This window comes from Schistocerca serialis, chromosome 9, assembly GCF_023864345.2.
Source record: "Schistocerca serialis cubense isolate TAMUIC-IGC-003099 chromosome 9, iqSchSeri2.2, whole genome shotgun sequence".
In the NCBI taxonomy this organism is placed as follows: domain Eukaryota; kingdom Metazoa; phylum Arthropoda; class Insecta; order Orthoptera; family Acrididae; genus Schistocerca; species Schistocerca serialis.
In genome coordinates this window covers 335579858-335605454 of record NC_064646.1, presented here as the reverse complement: position 1 = coordinate 335605454, position 25597 = coordinate 335579858, and the positions used below count along the sequence as shown (strand labels likewise).

The 25597-nt window shown below is 45.4% G+C and overlaps 1 protein-coding gene and 1 non-coding gene across 2 annotated transcripts in view; one reads left to right on the top strand and one right to left on the bottom strand.

The window, feature by feature from the left end:
* Positions 1-25597, bottom strand: part of LOC126419067 (glucose dehydrogenase [FAD, quinone]-like) — a 215320-nt gene that overhangs the window by 97654 nt on the left and 92069 nt on the right. The gene's annotated exons all lie outside the window — the stretch shown is intronic.
* Trnap-cgg (transfer RNA proline (anticodon CGG)) lies at positions 21667-21741 on the top strand. Its single transcript has one exon. It is a non-coding gene; the product is annotated as a tRNA-Pro (tRNA).

Below are 25597 nucleotides of genomic sequence, written 5' to 3'. Positions count from 1 at the left end.
CTGGAGGGGACTGACACTATGAATCCTGCACGGGTGCCCACAAATCCGTAAGAGTACGAGGGGATGGGGATCTCTTCTGAACAGCACGTTGCGAGGCATCCCAGATATGCCCAATAATGTTCATGTCTGGGGAGTTTGGTGGCCAGTGAAAGTATTTAAACTCAGAAGAGTGTTCCTGGAGCCACTCTGTAGCAATTCAGGACGTGTGGGATTTCGCTTTGTCCTGTGGAATTTCCCAAGTCCGTCGGAATGAACAATGGACATGAATAAATGCAGGTGATCAGACAGGATGCTTACGTACGTGTCACCTGTCAGGGTAGTACCTAGACGTATCAGGGGTCCCATATCACTCAAACTGCACACGTCCCACACCATTACAGAGCCTCCACCAGCTTGAACACTCTCTTGCTGACATGCAGGCTCCATGGATTCATGCGATTGTTTCCATCCGGTCAATACAATTACAAACGAACTCGTCCGACCAGGCAACATGTCTCCAGTCATCAACAGTCCAACGTCGGTGTTCACTGGCCCAGGCGAGGCATAAGGCTTTTTGTCGTGCAGTCATCAAGGATACACGGGTAGGCCTTCGGCTCCTAAAGCCCATATCGATGATGTTTCGTCGCATGGTTCGCACGGTGACACTTTTTGATGGCCCAGCACTGATATCTGCAGCAATTTGGTGAAGGGTTGCACTTCTGTCACGTTGAACGATTCTCTTCAGTCGTCGTTGGTCCCGTTCTTGCAGGATCTTTTTCCGGCCGCAGCGATGTCGGAGATTTGATGTTTTACCGGATTCCTGATATTCACGGTGAATGGTCGTATGGGAAAATCCCAACTTCATCGCTATCTCGGAGATGCTGTGCCCTCGCTCGTAAGCCGACTATAACACCATGTTTAGACTCGCTTAAATCTTGACAGTGTGCCAATTTAGCAGCAGTAACCGAGCTGACAACTGCACCAGACACTTGTTGTCTCATGTAAGTGTTGCCGACCGCAGCGCCGTATTCTACCTGTTTACATAGCTCTGTATTTGATTACGGTTTCCTATTCCAGTTTCTTTGGCGCTTCAGCTTAATATAACATAAAAAAAGGCCGTAAATGACTAAGTGCAAAGAATCGTAGGTAAACTTCACAGTACATAATAAATGCAATTTACAACAACTGTCTGTTCACTTCTAAGATTTCAGTAAACGACGTTCCCTGTCTAAATCAGCTCTGGAGATGATCGATAACGAAGTGGGCGGGAGCTGCTTTTCTGTCTTCCGGGCAGGCTTCTGTCCGTTGTCGTCTGGTCATTGTCGGTTTGTACTCGGCCGGCAATTGGACGAGGCGAAGTCAATATCTCAGCGCCGCTCGTGGCGTTGGTGGGAGTCGCGCAAGTGGCGAGTCTCTACGGCACTGGCACCAGCTCGCACCTTAGCGCCTGTGGTGCTTTTATCCTGGCACTCCCGAGTGCGGATCCAGTGCATAATTCCGCCTTGCATTTTATGTGTCTACCATTTCGAATTCGTAGTACTATAGTCAGTCTTGCGTTTAGTTACAGTTTGCTCCATCAACCCAACGGCCTTGTGCGGCAGCTTCTAATGGTACTTGAATTACGTAACCATTACGGCACCTCACCTCAACCTCTCGATACCAGCAATATTCTACTGTGTTTCTGTAAAATAGTTAACCTATTTATGTGACAAAATTCAGATTTGATTTCATTAATGTAGAGGTACTTCGATGCATCAAAAATGGTTCAAATGGCTCTGAGCACTATGGGACTTAACATCTGTGGTCATCAGTCCCCTAGAACTTAGAACTACTTAAACCTAACTAACGTAAGGACATCACACACATCCATGCCCGAGGCAGGATTCGAACCTGCGACCGTAGCAGTCTCGCGGTTCCGGACTGAGCGCCTAGAAGCGCTAGACCACCGCGGCCGGCTACTTCGATACATCGATATGTATCTATTGCAATAATATTATTCTTATGTGTATTCTTTCTTTTGTCACTATGATCTTTGACGTATTTGTAACTCTGATTTTTGGGCGCGTAAGCGGTTATTAGAGAGTCAAGTTTTGGTCGTCATGTTAAAAAGACGCAAATTGAAGTCAATTTATGAAATGTGAACTTTAACAGTGAGGAAGATATTTTCAAGTATGTTTTATATTGTGAAGTGATGTTTTGGAACGAGTTACGTGATATTGCAACAAAAGTAATAAAAAAGAAGTGTAACTTAAATTCGTAGTGCTGATTACTTTTTTACATCACCATTGTCCTAACTTGCAAAAGTTTAATCTTCAAGATTGGTTTATGAAACACATGTATAAAACTTTTGAATATCGCAGAATAACACCTAGGCTTCTTTGCATCCGAGCTTGGAATCATCACTACCTAGATTTTCGACGATTGAGCCATGAGTTCACAACGAGACCAGCGTGGGAAACACGAAGAGATGAGTGCGTAGTTTATCCATTATTTCAAGAAATGACTTTATTAACTGTGCTCTAATGACACCTGCCACATAATATAACTTTGTTGTTGCCCAAAAATGCAATATTTAGCAGCGTGAGCAACACTACAATCATAATTAATTTTTGACCTTTGTTGTGGTAGGGTTGTTAGAAGCTGTTTAACGGTACACAAACTTCCGCATAAGCCCGTAACTTATTTTATTTAGAATACAAAAAATCCAAAGTTTTTTGTATACCGAAATCTCAGCGGAGCTGCTTATCCGATTCCAAAGAGCAGAACGCCGTCGAATTTGCGTCTTTCAAGTCCATGATACTTGTGGTATACATAACTATAGGTCCATTTGAAAAATGGAAGTTGGTACTAATACTGCTGCCGTTAACACTACGATGACAACAGAGTGTATGTCATTTAGTTAAGACTCTCTTACAATTACCCGCCTTCGTAGCCGAGATCGCTAGCACGTGCCTGTGTGGTGGCGCTCGGCTCGGAGGTACGCCGGTTTGAATCTGGTGGAGGATGAAATCTTCACTGCCAGTATTTGGTCGGCAAATGGGAGGGGAGATGGTGGCGTAAAGTTTATAAGCACCAGTCTTTATGCTAAGGTCCTAGAATAAATTCCAAACCTCTCCACAACGTCTCAAAGTGAAGGCATGCGTCAAAGTTAACGGTGATCCGTCCATCGTATGGGGATGTTAAGCTCGGCTGTCGCTTTGGGTCCATTTGAGGGGCGTAGGCTATGTGCCAGCATGGGGAAAATCCCCATTTCATCGCTACCTCGGAGATGCTGTGTCGCATCGTTCGTGCGCCGACTATAATACCACGTTCAGACTCACTTAAATCTTTGTAATCTGTCATTGTATCAGCAGTAACCCATCTAACAACTGCACCAGACACTTGTCTTACGTAGGTATTGCCGAAAGCAGTGCAGCATTCTGCCTGTTTACATATCTCTGTATTTGAATACGCATGTCTATGCCAGTTTCTTTGGTGCTTCAGTGTAAAAGTTACTGCAATATTGGCAGACTATTGTAAACAGTCAAGGAGAATATATTATTGATGACTAAAGTATCTCTTATGTGTATCTGTCGTGTTTATTAAACTTATAGGAAAACGCTACGAACTTATAAGCGAGGTAATGAGTTCTGTCTGTAAGGAATCCTCGCATCCAGTCGCAAATCTGGCCAGTTACTCGGCAAGCTCGCATTTGTTTAACTAAACGTCCAGCGCAGGACGCTGTCGAATGCCTACCTGAATTCAAGGAACACGGCATCAGTCTAAACCCTGTCGTCTACAGCGCTATGGATCTCATACAGAAACAGAGCGAGCTGAGTTTCGCAGGATCTCTGGTTTCGCAATCCATGCTGATTTTTATAGAGGAGATTTTTTCGCTCCCTAAATGTCATAATTCTTGAATATAGAACATGTTCCATATTTCTACAACAAAAAAATTCCTCTGAGCACTATGCGACTTAACTTCCGAGGTCATCAGTCGCCTAGAACTTAGAACTAATTAAACCTAACTAACCTAAGGACATCACACACATCCATGCCCGAGGCAGAATTCGAACCTGCGACCGTAGCGGTCGCTGGGCTCCAGACTGTAGCGCCTAGAACCGCACGGCCACTCCGGCCGGCTTTCTACAACAGATTGACGTCATTAATATAGGTGTATAATTGTGTTCATCTGTCCTACGACAGATGTCATAATTCTTGAGTATAGAACATGTTCCGTATTTCTACAACAGATTGACGTCAATGATATAGGTCTATGATTGTGTTCATCTGTCCTACCACCCTTCTTAAAAACGGAAATGACTTGCGCTTTCTTCCAATCCTTAGGTACCCTTCGTTGCTCAAGCGGTCTACGACAAACTGCTGCTAGAGTGGGAGGAAGTTCTTTCGCATAATCTTTTAAGTATCTTATAGGTATCTCAGCTGGTCCTGCGCCTTTCCACTACTAAGCGACTGTAGTTGCTTTTCCATTCCGCGATCGGGTATCGTAATCTAAGCCATTTCAACGATCGTACGATGATTAATAGGGAGGGCTGTGTTACAATCTTCCGTGATGAAACATTTTAGGAATACCGAATTCCGTATTTTGGCCTTCTCTCTGTTGTCTTCAGTTTTGGTTACAGTGCGCGAATAAATAGAAGATTTCGAATCGCTTACTGATTTTAAGTACGACCAAAACCTCTTAAAATGAAATTACAATGAAATCCAGACATGTAGCTCCTTACACACGTTGCCAGATATCAGGGGGGACAGTTGAAAATGTGTGAGCCGAGCGGGATTTCCTGCTTACACAGCAGACGTTCTATCCGAAAGAGCCATCTTGGACGCAGAGGATAATGCGACTGCAGGTCTTGCACGCTCCTCGTGAGACTCAAATTTCCAACTTGCTGTCCACACACTACATTTGCACTGCCCGTGCCCACTGTGCTCATTACTCACGACCATGCAACGGTGCTGTGCTCCAAGCGTACGTTCTGAGAACAGAAGAGAGTCGAAGCATCTGGGATTTGGTGCTACAGAAGAACGTAGAAAAGTGAGTGAATTGATAAGGTAAGGAATGAAGAAGTTGTCCGCACAATCGTCGAAGAAATGAAGATATGGGAAACACTGACAAAAAGGAGGGACAAGATGTTAGTACATGTGTTAAGACATTAGGGAATAGCTCTCATGGTACTATAGGGAATTGTAGACGGTAAAAACTGTAGAGGAAGACAGGGACTGGAATACATCCAACAGATAACTGAGGACGTAGGCTACAACTGCTAGTCTGAGATGAAGAGGTCGGCACAGGAGAGCAGTTCGTGGCGGGCCACATCGAACCAGTCAGAAGACTGATGATTCAAAACAAATTTATGTAACGGCTGATCTGTTATCTAAATAAAAAATATGTTCCCCGTGGAGCACTATTAAGGATTTGCTCAGGAGCTGGCGGTACAGTCTCTCCTCTTGTTTCACACTGGTGGAACAGTTTTTCTGCTAGGTGTGCTGTGCCAAGTCTCTGGATCTGAAGCGACAACTCCGTGTTTCTGTTCTGAATTAGATGAGGAAGTTAAGTGCACAAAAGCGGGAAAACACGGGTAGGTGTTACTTCATAACTTGTCAGAAATGAGGAAACAGTGCTGATGGGCGGAGAGAATTAGGAGAAGTGACGGAGAACAGGAGGAATTGCCTTTAAAGTCCGAATCAAATCGTTCGAATTGCCGCGCGTCTGCCGGAAGTCGATGACGCGGCCGAAGAACTGGACTGGTCGCTGAGTAATCCTGACGCTTGCGGAAGCTCTACCGAGAACTGGCCTGCAGTGAGAGACTCCCAGGCGGCGCGCTGCGTCAGGAGGAGCAGCAGAGCGCAGACCGCTGCCCTCGGTCAAGGTCACCAGGGCGGACCTCGGCGGCCAGCGTACGAGGACGGTCCTCGCTTAGGATGATTCGGTGTCATTAACATCAACACCTTCTCCATCCCTGTCATTTGCATCAACACCTACTTTAATCTGGAGGGAGATGGGAGGTCTCGGCGGGGAGAGGGTGGTTATTTTAGTAACTATAGGAGTTACGCACCAGGATATAGACACAGCGGCCGCTCCCAGTCATAGTTGTTCTATTGACCATGACCCCATACATTCTCTCTTTCTACCCAAATCGAATTCTTTTAATGACATTCACGAGATCCTTAAGGTAGAAGTTCAGTGATCAAATACTCATTAAAAATTGTGACAACTTATCGTCAACTCTAAAGACCGAGGCCGTTGGATCTAAGCAAGTTTACGTGGCAATGAGTGTGAAAATGCAGAGTCTCAATATTATTGGCATTTGTTACAAATTATTCTTCTTTTCGTGAACCGTTTCACAAAGTGTAAATCTCTTTTCAAGAAGGAAAAGTTATAACGGCTTTCGATTTAAAAAAAATGAAATGAGCGTATGGCATCGTTGGCCAGGAGGCCCCCGGGTTGTCTTATTTCATTCGACGCCACATTGGGCGACTTGCGCGCCGGTAATAAAGATGAAAGGATGATGAGAACAACACAAAAAATCCAACCCAGTCGGGTATTGAAACCGAGCCCGCTAGCATGGGAAGCGAACACGTTACCACTCAGCTAAGCAGGCGAACTTCGTTTCAACATCGTGTCTCTAGTGTGTCGGTAGGTAAAATGACACGAGAACCAGTCACTGAGAGCAAAAAATAGTCATGCCTTTGTGTAAACTCCTGTGTAGAAAACCTCGTTTCGATTTGACACACCGTTTCGAGAATTTTAGCAGCGTCGGCGTTAATTGACACTCTTCGTTTATAATGACTACATTTACTACTTGCCAGATGCTTAGTTATTGACTATTGTGTAAAGAATACTTTCCTCTAAGATACGATGTATTCGAGAATGAGACCTACAGAGCACAAGTGAAAGAAAGACACGGTATTTGTTTCCAAAATCTGGCCATGACTACACAAAGAAATATCGACCAATCCTTTTAGGTTTAGAGCTTTTGTTGCCTAAGTCAGATATCATAACGGTTATGTCTTTGTTCTATAGAAAACTTTGAAGTTTAATTACAATCTTTCGCAGAGTACTAATAGTGATAACAATACTTTCCAGTCAGCAGGAGAAGAAAGTCTATCTACTGATGTAGAACTGTAATTTTCTGGGCACCGTTCGTCAACTGTTCCCACTGATAAATACACTGATCTGTAAAACCTGAGGAGAAGGTAGAGAAAGTAGCATAACATATTAAGTACTCGATGGAAATGAATGAAAGCGCGGGACCACGTAGCCAGAGATTTTCCAGTCACGCACAGAATTGTGGAAGTCACATGGGGTGAGATCAGGGTGACTATAGCATCAAAATTAGGCTGGCAATTTAAGGAACGGCGGGAAAAGACTGTGCGTCACTCAGTGAGCTGTTACGGTGCTCGGTGGTGCTATTTCTGATGACGACACGGTCAGGAGACAATATCTGGATGACTTCACTCTGGGAAGAATCATCCGGAAACTAGAAGGAGGACGAAGTGTGGCGAGTGTAGCCCAAGAGTTTGCCACTGCTGACAGATTGGTTACGCGTGCACTGCCAGTGTTCCGAACCAGAGGCACTGCTGTCCGAAGAAGAGGAGATAGTCGATCACGGTCAACTACAGCAGCAGATGATTGGTACCGTGCAAGACAAGAAGGGAACCACGTCAAACAACGAGTGCAATAGCAACCACACTTAACAGGACTGCAAGGCACACAACCACACGCTTCACAGTCGTACGGCGACTGCGTGGGGATGGTGTCTTTGTCCGACGTACAGTAACTTTTTGTTTTAGCGATACCCGCTTATCAGCCATACCGTTTGCGCAGGTTCTCTACAGACATGAGTTACATACACGTTCCCCCAGCACCACACTTACATTCAGGTTAGCGTTTCCACACGCCGAAATTGGAAAAGCTACTTAAGCATCTTTCAAGATGGTGATACACGAAGTTATAAGAACGGGAGTCGCCCAGCTTTTAACCGAAGAACTTACTGTGACGTTGAAGAAGAAACGAATCCACAAAAGTTGCGAACTGAATGGTTATCTCGTAGGAACACAGTGATCATCCAGAACATTATGAAGATCTTCCTAATGGCCGGTAGGTCCATCTTTGGCACGGATAACAGTGGCGACACGTCGTGGCATGGGAGCAATAAGTCCTTGGTAATTCTCATAAATTTCGGGTTCAGATCTGGCGTGCGAGCTGCGGGGGGAGAGGGGGGGGGGGAGAGGGGGAGGGGGGGGGGGAGGAAATCAATTGGAACTCGGCATTGCCGTAATGAAGAAGGTATTGGGATTGATCAGACCATGTAACACCCTGTCACTGCGCCGAAGTCCAACACCGATGGTCACGTGCCCATTTCAGTCTAGTAGCCAATGTCGTGGTGTTAACATTGGCACATGCATGGGTAGTTGGCTGCGGAGGCCCATCGTTAGGAGTGTTCGGTGTACTGTGACGCACTTGTACTCTGCCCAGTATTAAAGTCCGATATTAGTTCCGCTACAGTTTGCCGCCTGACCTTTCTTACCAGTTTGTCCAGCCTACTACGTCCGACATCTGTAATGGGGGTGGCCGCCGAGCCCCACGACGTCTGGATGTGGTTCCGCCAAGTGTTGAAGACACTCACCACATCACTCCTCGAACACCCGACAAGTCGTGCCGTTTCCGAAATGCTCGTCCCGAGCCTCCGAGCCATCACAATATGCTCTCAGTCAAACTCAGAGAGATCGCGCGCCTTCCCCATTCTACACATGGACAGCACGCCTCTGTCTGACTAGCAGTCATTCCTCGCAAGGTGACGCTGCTGTAGCCTGAACGGGTTTGTATCGATAGTAGGTCAGTGGTCGTAATGTTCTGGCTGATCAGTATATGTATGCGAAATGCCGTAAATTAAATTACACATAGTACTGAGATATCTGGCAATCGGGAGACAGGGCAGTAAACGTGTCGCATTTCGAAGAGCATTATTTCTGAATTTTTATGTTATTTGCAATACGCTGAAGGTGCATCTGAAGTAAGGTTTATGGTATCTGCAATATTATGGTATCCACAACACACAGGAGACACATTGGAAAGTAAGACTTTTGTCTCAAAAGTACTCATTTGTTCTTATTTTTAGAATTAGGGTACTGAAGGTGACGGGTCCTGTAAATATTACGATTCCTTTTTTGGTACGGTATTTAATTTTGTAACCAAGCTTTGCACTGCTGTGCGGAACGATTATTAGTCAGTGATAGTGACAATACAGACACTGTTGTATTTACTTAGAATATTAATGAGAGTCAAGACTGCCGGCCGATGTCGCCGAGCGGTTCTAGGCGCTATAGTCTGGAACCACGCTTCGGTCGCAGGTTCGAATCCTGCCTCGGGCATGGATATGTGTAATGTCCTTAGGTTAGTTAGGTTTAAGTAGTTCTAAGTTCTAGGGGACTGATGACCTCAGATGTTAAGTTCCATAGTGCTCAGAGACAGTTGAATCATTTTACAGTCAAGACTAGCTTCAAATCTATGAAGCCGTAAATAAATTTGAATTTCACCACAGTATTTACACTCAATGACTAAAGCAAAAAATTATTATTATTATTCTGAAATAAGAAATACTTTTATAATATTTGACTGCTCTGCTGTAATATGAACCTCAGCAAGTTCACACCCTCACTTACAATACTTTTAGAAACCGTTTCGTCACTTCAAACGACGGAGTGTTCCTTTACTACAAGTAAGTGATCAAAGGGAGTTACCGAACGCTAGAATAAGATTCCTACCGCACGGTTTAAGAATATTTTGCAACTTAACAAAGTATCTGCTTACTTAATTGAAGACTGCGTCCATTATTTTGGCGTGTCGCCAACTTTTCAGCTACATAAACAAATGATCAAGATCTGTGGTGTCGAACGAACGAGAGCAGATCCACATAGCGCCAGTTTTTTAAGCTCGTAGGCAGTTTTAAGCAAAGCAACATCACGCGAGGAAGTTAACACCTTTTAACTAACGTAACTAACGCATTACAGTGAGCAAGTGGGCTGTTTCCACATATAAATTGACTAATGCGTGTGGTAGTGGGTAAATGGACGTGTAAGAATTCTGTGAAAACGTGGCTTAAATAGTGACAGCATGAAGAAAAGTATGGAAACCATGTGAGAATATGAGAACATATCTCAATAAAATGAGAAAAATGGCTGTATCCGGGACCTATATAGCAGCAAAATCAAAATAATGGGCGATAAAGAAAGAGATACAATCTAGCTACCCACATGAAATCCGTGGAAGTGAAACAGTGATTCAGATAATGGGCTATTCGTGTACCGCCGAACGTGCGGTACAGCCTCCAAATAGAAGTGACTGTCCGGATATAAACCGCGTCTGCGGACTTGACTGATTGAGGAGAGTAAGAAATAAAAGATAACACTAGGTGCAGTTTTACCTCGCGCACAACTGGCTGTGCAGAAGTTTTATTATTCAGTCGTTGTCTTCGACTGTGAGTCAGCGCTATATAGGACGACTAAGGTTTAGCGTCCTGCTAGCGTCGAGGTCATTAAAGTCTACGCACCGACACGACGAAGACGTTCTGGCACATCGTGTTCTCATACAAAACGTCACGAGATTCACCTTAACAGGATTAGAGAAATCAGGGGCAACTTGAAAGTGGATTTACTCTCCTCGTTACTTCCGGGTTTGAGCACAGTGTCTTAATTTTCGTACCACTGAAAAGATTAGTGACATAGATAACAGTGGCAGTGACATTGAGAAGCAGCTGAAATTGTTAAAATTGAACAAATCTCAAGGGCCAGATGGAATCCCTATTAGATTCTACATTGAATTTGCGGCTGAGCTAGCCCCTCTTTGAAGTATAATCTACAATAAGTATCTTTGACAAAAATAATGCCCTGTAGTTGGAAAGCACAGATCACCCCATGTACAAGAACCGTAGCAGAAGTGATCCCAAAGCTAGTGTCCGGTACCCCTGACATCCATTTGCTGTAGAATCAGAGAACATATTCTGACATCAAACATAATGAAGTGTTTCTAGCAAAATGACCTCCTCCATTCCAACCAGCACGGATTCTGTGAACATCGATCATGTGAAACACAACTCACTCTTTTCTCGTATGACACACTGTCTGGTAGTGAAGTATTTCTCGATTTCCGAATAGCATTTGACTCAGTACCTCACCGAAGCATGTTATCAAAAGTAAGATCGTATGGGATATCGAACGAAATTTGTGACTGGACTGAGTTTTTTTTTGGCAGGGGGAACGCAGCATGTTATCTTGGGTGGAGAGTCACCCACAAATGTAGAAGTAACTTCGAGTGTATGCCAGGTAAGTGTGTTAAGTCTGTTGCTGTTCCCATTGTATATTGACGATCTTGCGGACAACCTTAATACTAACATCAGGCTTTTCGCAAATCTATCAATCTACAGTGACGAACAGTCTGAAACAACCTGCACTAATAGTTGTGTAAAGACTGGCAGCTAGCTTTAAATGTTCAGAAATGTAAAACTGTGCATTTCACCAAACTAAAAAATATATGACTTCAGTATCAATGTGTCACTGTTGGAATTGGTAAATTCACACAAATACCTGAGTGTAACACATTGTAGAGAGATGAAATGGAACTATCACATAGGCTTCGTCATGGGTAAAGCGGCTAGTAGATTTAGGATGTTGGTAGAATCTAAGAATATGTAATCAATCTACAAAGAAGATTGCTTAAAAATCAATTGTGTGACCAATTCTAGAATACTGTTCAAGTGTATGGGTCCCTTACCAAACAGGACTAGCAGGGTATGTTGAACATCCACAGAGGAGGGCAGCAGGAATGATCACAGCTTTGTCTGAGCCGCGGGAGAGTATCACAGTGACGTTGAAAGAGCTGAACTTACCCACACTTGAAGACAGACGTAGTCTATCCCGAAAAAGCCTGCTTACAAAGTTTCAAAAATGGTTCAAATGGCTCTGAGCACTATGGGACTTAACATCTATGGTCATCAGTCCCCTAGAACTTAGAACTACTTAAACCTAACTAACCTAAGGACAGCACACAACACCCAACCATCACGAGGCAGAGAAAATCCCTGACCCCGCCGGGAATCGAACCCGGGAACCCGGGCGTGGGAAGCGAGAACGCTACCGCACGACCACGAGATGCGGGCACAAAGTTTCAAGAACTGGGTTTAAACGATGACTCTAGGAATATTCTACAGTCTCCAGACATCGCTTCGTTATTCTTCTCGAATTACATACGTGAATAAAGAGGGGAAAGACTCTTATAACAGGTATAATGAGCCATGCCCTCTTCTATGCATGTTACAGTGGTTTGCAGAGTATAGATGTAGAATCCGAATCAGTATTAGTGCACATTCGATGTTTGAAGGTTAACTACTCTAACCATTAAGCTCAAGTCGCCGCAAAGCCAAGACCATCTAACAGACAATTAAGACAAACTGTTTCAGAAGATTCTATAAAAAGATATTACTTGAAAAAAACCTAACATTTCTTTGAAACAATGTATGTCAACACATGCAGGTCTTACAGAGTCGTACTTAGCAAAGTAGAAATTGCTTTGTTATCATACACTCTTCCCCTATTCGACATCTGTGTTAAATTGTGAAGTGTCGTCTTGATTGGAACACTATGCATAAATAAATATGAGATGACGTGAAAAGCTAAATCTTGTGAACATTACTACTAGAACTTAAGACAGTTATTACACCTTCCTGTTAGTACTTCGTGTTCTGCAGTCTTCCCATCTCAGTGCAAAGCAAGTCTCACCGGTAGAAAATGGTCTATGTAAGTTCGGCAACCTTTCATCCACCCTTAACTACTTCTTGCTCGTCAGTCTCACCTCTCTGCTGGCACAATTATATTTAGCTGCCAAATAGTCGAAACTGATACGTATGCAGATCACTCTCTGCATCTGTTACGCGCGTAGGTTCCACTGTTCAAAGATGCTGCAAGGCACGACGTATTATCAACGTTTCGCGTAATCTACATCTACATCTACTCCTGTACTTTACAAACAACTGCGAAGTGTATAGCAGAGGGTACGTCCTACTGGACCAGTCCATTCACGTACGGAACCCGGAAAGAATCATTGTTTGAATGGCTTCAAGCGTGCTGTCTTCACGATTCCTGCGGGAGCGATACGAAGGGTGTTCTACACTGAAGAGCCAAGGAAACTGCCTAATGTCGTGTAGGGCCCCCGCGAGCACGCAGAAGTGCGGCAACACGACGTGGCACGAACTCAACTAATGTCTGAAGTAGAGCTGGAGGGAATTGGCACCATGAATCCTGCAGGGCTGTCCATAAATCCGTAACGTTGCAAAATATCCCAAATGTGTTCAATAATGTTGAGGTCTGGTGGCCAGCGGAAGTGTTTGAACTTAGAAGACTGTTCCTGGAGCCACTCTGCAGCAATTCGGGACGCGTGGGGTGTCCCATTTTGGTGCTGGAATTGTCGGAATGCACAATTGATATGAATGGATGCAGGTGATCATACAGGATGCTTTCGTACGTGTCCCCTGTCACAGTCGTATCTACACGTATCAGGAGTCCTATATCACTCCAACTGCACATACCTCACAGCATTACAGAACTTCCACCAGCTTGAACAGTCCCCTGAAGACATGCATAGTCCTTAGATTCACGAGGTTGTCTCCATACCCATACACTTCCATTCGCTCGTTAGAATTTGAAACGAAACTTGTCGGACGAGGCAACATGTTTCGGTTCCGAAACTCCATATCGATGTTGTTTCGTTGAATTGTTCGCACACTGACGCCTTGATGGACCAGAATTGAAATCTGCAGCAGTTTTGTGAAGGGTTGTACTTCTGTCACGTTGAACGGTTCTCTTCAGCCGTCGTTGGTCCTGTTCTTGCAGGATCTTCTTCCGGTCACATCGATATCGGTGATATGATGTTTTCCGGATCCCTGATATCCATGGTACGCTCGTGAAATGGTCGTAAGGGAAAATCCCACATCATCGCTACCTCGTAAATGTTGTGTCTCATCGTTCGTGCGCTGACTGCAACACCACGTTCAAATTCACTTAAGTCCGCCCCCGGTAGCTGAGTTGTCAGCGCGACAGAATGTCAATCCTAAGGGCTCTGGTTCGATTTCCGGCTGTGTCGGAGATTTTCTCCACTTAGGGCCTGGGTGTTGTGTTGTGCTAATCATCATCATTTCATCTACATCGACGCGCAAGTCCCCGAAGTGGCATCAAATCGAAAGACTTGAACCCGGCGAACGGTCTACCCGACGGGAGGCCCTAGTCACACGACATTTATTTAATTGACTTAAATCTTGATAACCTTCCATGGTAGCAGCAGTAACGAATCTAACAATTGCGCCAGACAATTCTCTTATACAGGCGTTGCCGATCGTAGCGCAGTACTCTGCCTATTTACGTATCTCTGTATTTGAATACGCATGCCTGTAACAGTTTCTTTGGTGCTTATGTCTAGTGTATTCCTAGAGATAGCATTTAAAGATGATTCTTTAAACTTTATCAGTAGGATTTCTGGAAATTGTTGACGTCTATCTTCAAAAGTCTACCAGCTTAGTTCCTTCGGCATCTATGTAACACTGTCACAGGGACCGAACAAATCTGTGATCATTCGTGCAGCTCTCTCTATATACGATCAGTTAGTGCTATCTGGTACGGTCCCTCATACTTGAACAATATTCTAGAATGGGTCCCAAGAGTGAAGTGTAAGCAATCTCCTTTTTAGACTGAATTTCCGTAGTATTCTATCAATAAACCGAAGTCAACTTCCCGCGACCGTTCTATTTCATGTCCCTACAATGTGTTACACACAGGTATTTCTATGAATTTACCGAATCCAACTGTGACACATTGGTAATGTTGCCATATGTACTACGTTTTTTCGTTTTGTGGAATGCAAAGTTTTACATTTCTGAACATTTAACTCAAGTTGCCAGCCTTTGTAACACTTTAAAACCTTATCAATATCCGATTGAATATTTGTATTGCTTGATTCAGTGTGTACTTCAGTGCAGGTAACAGATCGGCGGAAACATGATGTTAGTATTATGGTTGTCCGCAAGGTCGTTAAAATACATGAACAGCAAGAGACTCAACACACTTCCCTAGAATCACCAGTAGTATCTTCTACATCTGTCGGTGACTCTCCGTCCAAGACAACATGCTACGTTCCCCAGCCAAGAAATCATCAGTCCAGTCACAAACTTCTTTTGATACCCCATACAATCGTACTTTTGATAATATGTGTGGATGAGGTACTGAGTCAAATGCTTTTCGGAAATCGAGAAATACTGCATCTACCTGACGTGGCTGTCAGTACGTCATGTGAGAAAAGTTGTTGGATTTCACATGATAGATATTTCCAGAAGCGGTGCTGGTTGGAATGGAGGAGGTCCTTCTGTTCGATATACTTCACTTTGTTTGAACTCAGAATATGCTCTCAGATTCTACAACAGATGGATGTCAAAACTATTGTACGGTAGTTTTGTGGATCACCTCTCCTATCCTTCTTGTAAACTGGCGTGATGTGGGTAATCTTTGATTGATTATACACTCCTGGAAATTGAAATAAGAACACCGTGAATTCATTGTCTCAGGAAGGGGAAACTTTATTGACACATTCCTGGGGTCAGATACATCACATGATCACACTGACAGAACCACAGGCACATAGACACAGGCAACAGAGCATGCACAATGTCGGCACTAGTACAGTGTATATCCACCTTTCGCAGCAATGCAGGATGCTATTCTCCCATGGAGACGATCGTAGAGATGCTGGATGTAGTCCTGTGGAACGGCTTGCCATGCCATTTCCACCTGGCGCCTCAGTTGGACCAGTGTTCGTGCTGGACGTGCAGACCGCGTGAGACGACGCTTCATCACGTCCCAAACATGCTCAATGGGGGACAGATCCGGAGATCTTGCTGGACAGGGTAGTTGACTTACACCTTCTAGAGCACGTTGGGTGGCACGGGATACATGCGGACGTGCATTGTCCTGTTGGAACAGCAAGTTCCCTTGCCGGTCTAGGAATGGTAGAACGATGGGTTCGATGGCGGTTTGGATGTACCGTGCACTATTCAGTGTCCCCTCGACGATCACCAGTGGTGTACGGCCAGTGTAGGAGATCGCTCCCCACACCATGATGCCGGGTGTTGGCCCTGTGTGCCTCGGTCGTATGCAGTCCTGATTGTGGCGCTCACCTGCACGGCGCCAAACACGCATACGACCATCATTGGCACCAAGGCAGAAGCGACTCTCATCGCTGAAGACGACACGTCTCCATTCGTCCCTCCATTCACGCCTGTCGCGACACCACTGGAGGCGGGCTGCACGATGTTGGGGCGTGAGCGGAAGACGGCCTAACGGTGTGCGGGACCGTAGCCCAGTTTCATGGAGACGGTTGCGAATGGTCCTCGCCGATACCCCAGTAGCAACAGTGTCCCTAATTTGCTGGGAGGTGGCGGTGCGGTCCCCTACGGCACTGCGTAGGATCCTACGGTCTTGGCGTGCATCCGTGCGTCGCTGCGGTCCGGTCCCTGGTCGACGGGCACGTGCACCTTCCGCTGACCACTGGCGACAACATCGATGTGCTGTGGAGACCTCACGCCCCACGTGTTGAGCAATTCGGCGGTACGTCCACCCGGCCTCCCGCATGCCCACTATATGCCCTCGCTCAAAGTCCGTCAGCTGCACATACGGTTCACGTCCACGCTGTCGCGGCATGCTACCAGTGTTAAAGACTGCGATGGAGCTCCGTATGCCACGGCAAACTGGCTGACACTGACGGCGGCGGTGCACAAATGCTGCGCAGCTAGCGCCATTCGACGGCCAACACCGCGGTTCCTGGTGTGTCCGCTGTGCCGTGCGTGTGATCATTGCTTGTACAGCCCTCTCGCAGTGTCCGGAGCAAGTATGGTGGGTCTGACACACCGGTGTCAATGTGTTCTTTTTTCCATTTCCAGGAGTGTAGTTATACGAGAGGCTAACTCAGCCGTAAGTTAAGTGTAGAATCTTATAGGGATTCTATTGGGACCTGGAAATTTGTTCAATTTTAACAATTCCAGTTGTTCCTCAGCGACACTGACACTATCATCTGTTTCATTCATCTTTTCGGAAGTACGAAAATTGAATTGGGGCAGTACTCTGGGTACATGCGGTTAGAATTTATTTGTGTTTTGTGATACGTCATTTGACAAGACTTGTGGCTAACACAAAAATATATAGAAATGGAGCATCAGCTTCATAAATCGATGGAAACCATGCAAGACAGGCGTACAAGGTGTGAGATCAGAATAGACCAGAATCAAGACCAAGCAGAGTTGCGTGCTGGTGAAGCAAAACTGGCAATCACTGCGTTGTAGCCACAGGGCTTTGTCTCACCATCTGCTCTAAAGTGGGGGAAGAACAGAGGCCTTCCTTACCGCCTGGAGTGAGAAACCGGCGTTTCTCCGTAAATGAATTGCAACATCCCGTCTCCATTGCACCCTTCCGTGTACCAAGAAATTAACCCGTTTCCCTCTTCGCTCTTTCCTCTTTGTAACGCTTCCATATGTGGCCGACACGGTTATCTCTGATGGTGAGACGGAAGTTCCTGTCTGTATATTTTCAAATAGCTGTGACGCTTGCTAACGAAAGCGATACGCCGCAGAATGGCGTACTTAGACGCAGGGGAATGGGGATTGTAGTGTATCCTTAGAAAAGTACGACGAGAGATCCAGAAACATTTCTTTAACATCCTATGAGCCAACACAAAACGCACCTTGGTTGAACGGAAAGAGATTTTGTTCTCATCCTCATCATTTTCATTTCCAGAGACTATGCGTGGTGCCTTTTTCGTCTTCGTGGGTTGCCTTATTTATGTCATCTCTTCTTGGACTTCAGAGACTGGTTTTCCCGTGTGGTACATTTTCATAGCCTGTAGCGTAAATCCCTGTTCTGTTATTCTTTCCACATGGATTTTCCATTCACCTGTATATTCATTTATTACATCATTTATTCGTTCAACTTTTAACTTGACCTAATCTATTAATTTTTTATGTTATCTTTTAATTTATTAGTTTTACTGGTTAGTGAGCTCAGTGGTTGTGGAATTCCATTTGGGAAATCGTTAGGGAATTCAATATTCCGAGATTGACATCGTCAATAGTGTACCGATAATACCAAATTTCAGAACAACTTAGTGGCCGATGGCCTTCACTTAACGACCGAGAGCAGCAGATCTTGCGTAGAGCTGTTAGTGCTAACAGACAAGCAACACTGCATGAAATATTCGCAGAAGTCAATGTGGGATGTAAGACTAACGTATCCGTTAGGATATCGGCGGAAATTGGTGTCAATGGGCTATGGCCGATGCGAGTGCCTTTGCTAACAGCGCGTCATCGCCTTAGAACACCTCTCGTGGGCCCTAGACGACTAGGGAACCGTGGCCTGGCCAGATGAGTCCAGATTTCAGATGGTGTAGGTTGATGATAAGAGTCCGATTGTGTCGCTGACCACACGTAGCCATGGACGCAAGCTGTCAACAAGGCACTGTGCAACCTAGTGTTGGCTCCATAGTGCCTGCAACAAATGGTTCAGATGGTTCAAATGGCTCTGAGTACTACGGGACTTAACAGCTGTGGTCATCAGTCCCCTAGAACTTAGAACTACTTAAACCTATCTAACCTAAGGACATCACACACATCCATGCCCGAGGCAGGATTCGAACCTGCGACCGTAGCAGTCGCGCGGTTCCGGACTGCGCGCCTAGAAACTCGAGATCACCGCGCCCAGCTGCAACAAATGAACCTTTCATTAACTGTAAGGCTAATGTTCAGCTACTTGAAGACCTTTTGCAGCCATTCATGGGCTTCATATTCCCAAAAAAACAATGGAATTTTTATGGGTGGCAGTTCGCCGTGTCACCGAGCCAAAATTGTTCGTGATTGGTTTGAAGGACATTCTGGACAATTCGAAGGAATGATTTGGTCACCCAGATCCGCGCGATATGAATCCCTTCGAACAATATGGGACATGATCGTGAAGTCAGTTCGCGCACAACATTCTGTGGAGTCAACACTTTCTCAGTATTTCTGCAGGGGACTTACAACGACTTCTTGAGGCCATCAGTTGCTGCTCCACGCCAGGCAAAATGAGGTCAGACACGATATTAAGAGATATCCTATGCCTTCTGTCACCTCAGGTATACACAGTTTGCACTTGTAATAACTGTCTTACTGTGTTAAACCTTACACGTAAGATATAACTCTTAATGAGTAGATAAAGACAGCATATTAAATTTTTTGAATTTGGTTAGTAATTATATGAAATATTGAAAATGAAATTTTTGTTACCAGCTTAATGGTTTAAATGGCTCTGAACACTATGGGACTTAACATCTGATGTCATCAGTCCCCTAGAACTTAGTACTTAAACCTAACTAATCTAAGGACATCACACACATCCATGCCCGAGGCAGGATGCGAACCTGCGACCGTAGCGGTCGCGCGGTTTGAGACTGAAGCGCCTAGATCCGCTCGGCCACGGCGGCCGGCCATACCAGCTTAACTATTTAATAATTTAGAGTGGTCAGCTATTGTATACAACAGTCTGAAATGAGCCAGAGGTAATCGAAGAATTTTAATTATCACCTAGGAAGAAATAAATTAGCGCAATTAATTTTTGGTCTGTTTGCAGGAATGTATGTACAGTCTTCGTACACGGTGATCCCTGCACCACATTACCGCAGGAAGTCGATAGAGGATTCAAAACAAAATGCGGCAGCCCATTGATTCAGTGGAGCATCGTGAGGCATTTCGTTTTCGGCAGCAGTGGGTATGTTGCAGTTGCATCAGGCCAATGCAGACGGCTGGGGAAGTGATCTAGGAGTGTGCTGACTCAGCGGCGGGCTCGCTGGTGGGCGTGGCTCGGGCAGCAGCGCTGTGGTAGGCCAGCGGGAGGAGACCGGCCCACGTGGCCGTGACGTCACTGCGGTCGCGCGTGTTCCGGCTGCACGCACTTCATGGTCACATTGCTTCACTGCCGACTGCTGAGAAGCGAATGGGCATCGCAATGTTTCCCGCACGCCAAGATCTTCTGCAATCCGTTTCTTAATACAAAGCACAGGCGTGATTAAAACACGAGGACGAAATTATCGATAGCCTTTTACTGGCATGTTCTCCATCGAATGAACCAATCAACCAGTCAATCATGACTCTCGACCTGTCCTCAGTGTCGCACTAGAGATCAGAAATGATCTCTGTACTCTCGCTTTAAACTCGCCAGCGGGTCCTATTACGTCATCTCAGAATTCACCGTTCTCCCGCGCAGCCCACTAAACTGAAAATTCGTCACTTGAATCAAAGCCTTCTGGTAGAAGTGAACGATACTATTCTCTAATACAATGACTAATGAGTTAGCAGAAAACATTGTGTCATATATATATATATATATATATATATATATATATATATATATATATATATATATGTGTGTGTGTGTGTGTGTGTGTGTGTGTGTGTGTGTGTGTGTGTACTTAAATGTATGTATGTGTACGTACACATTTATGCATGTATATTTATATATTTATTTATGTACATACATACATTTGTATATATATATATAGGGTGACAATTACCCAACTGTATGAAATAAAATCATCATAGCTTGGTTCAAATGGCTCTGAGCACTATGGGACTTAACATCTGAGGTCATCAGTCCCCTAGAACTTAGAACTACTGAAACCTAACTAACCTAAGGACATCACACACACCCATGCCCGAGGCAGGATTCGAACCTGCGACCGTAGCATCATCATAGCTTCTGAACGGTTTGCTTTGGGACGTTCAGATTGCACCTGCCGCGGGGCATGATGGAAATTAATTTGATGTGAATATGGTTTGGTTTAGCGACGAAGCGAACTTTCATTTGGATGGGTTCGTCAATAAGCAAAATTGGCGCATTTGGGTGACTAAGGTCAGTTTTTCGCGATCGAGAAAGGGGTGACTGTGTGGTGCGCTATGTCCATTCACGAGATAATTCCTTGCTGGCACGGTGACTACCGTACGGTATGTGAAGGTTTTGGAAGATGATTTCATCCTCCTTATACACAGTGACCCTGATTTCGACACGATGTGGTTCATGCAAGACGAAGCTTGACACCATCGAAGCAGGAGAGTGTTTGATGTCCTGGACCGCATTCTGGCTCTGGGGTACGCAACTGCCATAGGCCTCAATTGGCCGCCATATTCTCCGGATCTGAACACGTGCGACTCCTTTTTTTGGAGCTATATTAACGACAATGTGTACAGCAATAACCCCAAAACCATTGCTGAGCTGAAAACAGCCATTCAGGAAATTATCGACAACATCGATGTTCCGACAGCGGGTCATGCAGCACTCTTGAAAGAAATGATATAGCGGAGACATGGCTTAGCCACAGCCTGGGGGATGTTTCCAGAATGAGATTTTCACTCTGCAGCGGAGTGAGCGCTGATATGAAACTTCGTGGCAGATAAAAACTGTGTGCCGGACCGAGACTCGAACTCGGGACCTTTGCCTTTCGCGGCCAAGTGCGATATCCTTTCTTTCAGGAGTGCTAGTTCTGCAAGGTTCGCAGGAAAGCTTCTGTAAAGTTTGGAAGGTGGGAGACGAGGTACTGGCAGTAGTAAAGCTGTGAGGACGGGGCGTGAGTCGTGCTTGGGTAGCTCAGTTGGTAGAGCACTTGCCCGCGGAAGGCAAAGGTCCCGAGTTCGAGTCTCGGTCCGGCACACAGTTTTAATCTGCCGGGAAGTTTCAATCGTCACCATGTATGTTCGTATATGTATACAACTGTTTCAATGAGTACTGTACATTTACTTTAATATCCACTCAGAGAATGTCCATCAATTGCATTATTACGCCATCTTATAGGCCTGTCAAAACAAAGAGCGCATTTTATTTGCTTTTGAATCTCAGAAATGGTTCAAATGGCTCTGAGCACTATGGGACTTAACATCTGAGGTCATCAGACCGCTAGAACTTAGAACTACTTAAACCTAACTAACCTAAGGACATCACACACATTCATGCTCCAGGCAGGATTCGAACCTGCGACCGTAGCATTTGCGCGGTTCCGCACTGAAGCGCCTAGAACCGCTCGGCCACCAGCGGCCGGCTGAATCTCAGAGAAGCATTCATTAAAGCTATTTCCCTCCTTTTAAACTATCAAGCTGCCAAACCAACAAGACAGGATATCTTGCGAAGCAAAACGGATGCACGACGTAAATCTAGAGAGGCCGCTATTTTAACGAGTAGGGCAAATTTTTCTACAGCAGATTTAACCTGATGATGGGGCTTCTAGGCTACGAAATCGGTAGTTAAATAAATTATTTGCTAGAGCATTCAAGCGGTTATTATTCAAGATGAATTAAATTGTTGTAGGCAGCAGATCGTGATCTCGTAATCACAGATGGTTACTCTCGCTCTCGGGGCCCCAGGTTCGATTCCCAGCCGGGTCGGGAATTTTCTCCGCTGCGTGTATCTACATATATACTCCGCTAGCCACCAAGCGGTGTGTGGCGGAGGGCACAAATCGCACCAAAGTCATATTTCCCCCTCTCGGTTCACTCGCGGATGTGCTGTCATAATCAACATTTCATCATCATCGACGTGCAAGTCGCCGATGTGGCGTCATCTAAAAAGACTTACCAGGCGGTTGAATTCGCCGGAAGGGGGACCCCGGCTGCAAACGCCATACGCATATTTCATTGTTTTCACATTGTTACCGAGTGTGTGACGACAGAACAGGAAAACCGGGGTCAACGGTGTATACGCGCCCTGCGGCGTGCGTCGCAACACGTGACACAACACGTCTTACACGAGTCCCAGCGACTGTTTCCAGCGGTTGTATTAGACAACTGTAATACTTCGTAGCTGTGCGTCTAATATACTCACGCTCTCGATAACATATTACAAAGTTAAGGGCTAGTGGCTACCTTCTCACAGACATACTGATTTTCCCGCCTGGCTCCAGTCGTAGCCGAGCGCTCGCGAGATACATTGAACAGCCAAACCACTATGACCATTGCTCACCGCCACGTTGGATACCGCCAGGCTGTAAAAAAAGTATGTAAGCGTAGCAGACACGGACGGTGGATCATCCTAGCGAAGACATGGGCTGCAAATTAGGAAATCCATTGAGAAAAGCGATTTTGAGAAAGGGGAGATTACTATTACGGAAAGCCTGTGGACGAGTATCTCGAAAACGACGAAGATGGACGAATGTTCACGTGGTACTGTCGTGAGCACCTATGGAAAGAGGTAGAAGGACAGTGAAACTACCACTAGGCGCTAAATAGTCGGACGTCCACAACTCCTCACAGAATGTGGGGTTTGGAGGCTTGTGTGGTCTGTAATGTAGGAAAGATGGTGGTTTGTGGGTTCTCTGCCGAAAGAGGTGCTTCGGAGAACACCGGTAATCGTATATTGTTGAACTTGCACTGCCAGATCCGAACTAACTGCTGGTACGTTCCAACTGACTGATCAACACTGAGTCCAGCAAAAATAATACGGCAGGGCTTATATTGATAAGCGCTGCTGCTGCCGCTCACGGGCAGGCAAGGCAGCAACTCAGCGACACCAGTAATTGAAAATTAACATAACGAGGTGGCAGTACGGTAAAAAAAAATACAAGATGTTAAATAAGAGGTGACACGAACACGAGCCACGGACGGCTCAACCACGCTCTGCTACCAGGCTGTACTGCTTTTCTTATTGGTGTTTGATTGCGTATTTTAATGGCTCGTAGCCGATGGTTTGAATTTGTATGCTTTTAGCTGGGTTTTAAATAATGGGCCTTCAGCCGTTTTAAAATTGAAAGTTCCTTACTTGTCAAGTCTTGAATTTTTTGAGCTTTCACCATCGTTTCCAATGTTGACCCAAAGACAACGTCAATTACGATTTGCAGAGAGCACCGGACTATCGTAACTCGACGTCGATCAATGACAACGTGTCGGCTCTTGGGTGAATCACATTTTTACTACACTAGGTCGTCGGTCGTCTCCACAAACACTGTCATCGAGGTGAACGGCGACTAAAAAACGTGCAGCGCGCCACGAACGCAGACCCTATGAGTGACATTCTCCTGCGGTTGCATGAGACCTCTGGTAGTAATGACAGCTGCGAACCACATGCATCCCTTCACGCTTGATGTCTTCCCCGATGCCGATGTCATTTTTCTGCAGTATAACTGTCCGTGTGTCGGAGTCACAACCGTGCTATAGTGGCTTGAGGAGCATTATAGTGAACTTATGTTTATATCGGGCCTGAAGTAAGTCCTATGGAACCATCTGGTCGCTATCGGGCTCCATCACGGGGTACACAGACCAGCTGCCCGTTATTTACGGTAATTACATGACCTATGCGTAGAGATTAATGCCACATAAATGGCTCTGAGCGCTATGCGACTTAACTTCTGAGGTCATCAGTCTCCTAGAACTTAGAACTAATTAAACCTAACTAACCTAAGGACATCACACACATCCATGCCCGAGGCAGGATTCGAACCTGCTACCGTAGCGGTCGCTCGGTTCCAGACTGTAGCGCCTAGAACCGCTCGGCCACTCCGGCCGGCAATGCCACATACCTCCACAAAGATACCAACAAACAGTCAGACACGCAGACTCATTGATCTATTGTGGTCCAAAGATGGACAAGCAAGCTATTAAGCAGGTACTCCTAATGTTTTGCTCATCAGTGTATATCTGCCAAGGCAACTAGCGTGACGTCGCAAGTTCTTTGTGGGGACCGTATTTCATGTGGGCACGGAAGAAAACAGTACATGCCCGTATGCCCGTGCAGTGTATTCAGCAGTCTTAAAAAAAAAAATGCAGAAAGGCCACGCGTGGTAGCCACGCGGTCTGGAGAGTCTTGTCAAGGTCCGCGCGGCTCCTCCCGTCGGAGGTTCGAGTCCTCCCTTGGGCATGGGTGTGTGTGTCGTCCTTAGCGAAGTTAGTTTACGCTAGGTTAAGTAGTGTGTAAGCTTAAGGATTAATGTCCTCAGCAGTTTGGTCCCATAAGACCTTACCATAAATTTCCAATTTCCAATTGCAGAAATGAATGATAAACTAAACAACTCGCTATTAGCCCATAAACTCAAATTGCCAAGAGCAAAAAAACACACAGACAGCGGGCTTCTTGATAGATGCCGTGACTTCGTTTCATGGGGGAGGTGGAATCAATAATAATGCAACCATTTTCTTTACATTACACGAAATTTGTATGTTTTTCCTCTAAAGTGTGGACTTACTTTTCCCTCTAATGGGGCACATTTGCAGTTGTATAAACTGCGCCACTTCATTTTCGTCTTATACCCTCCACAGTTACAGCAAATACAGCTTCGTTAAAAGGCATCTGATACCGAAAATCGATCATTTTCGGCCTGTCAGTGTTACTTTGCAACAGCAATACCGTGCGTTCAACTTGCGTACTATGTCACGACTAGTCCTACACTCCTGCACGCATCAGTAAGACAGTGGGAAGCGACCGCAAAGCCACAGTCTCTGAATCGACATACAGGCGGAATTACGGTAGGAAGGAAGGATGCCAATACACTACATCTACATGTGCATCTACATGGTTACTCTGC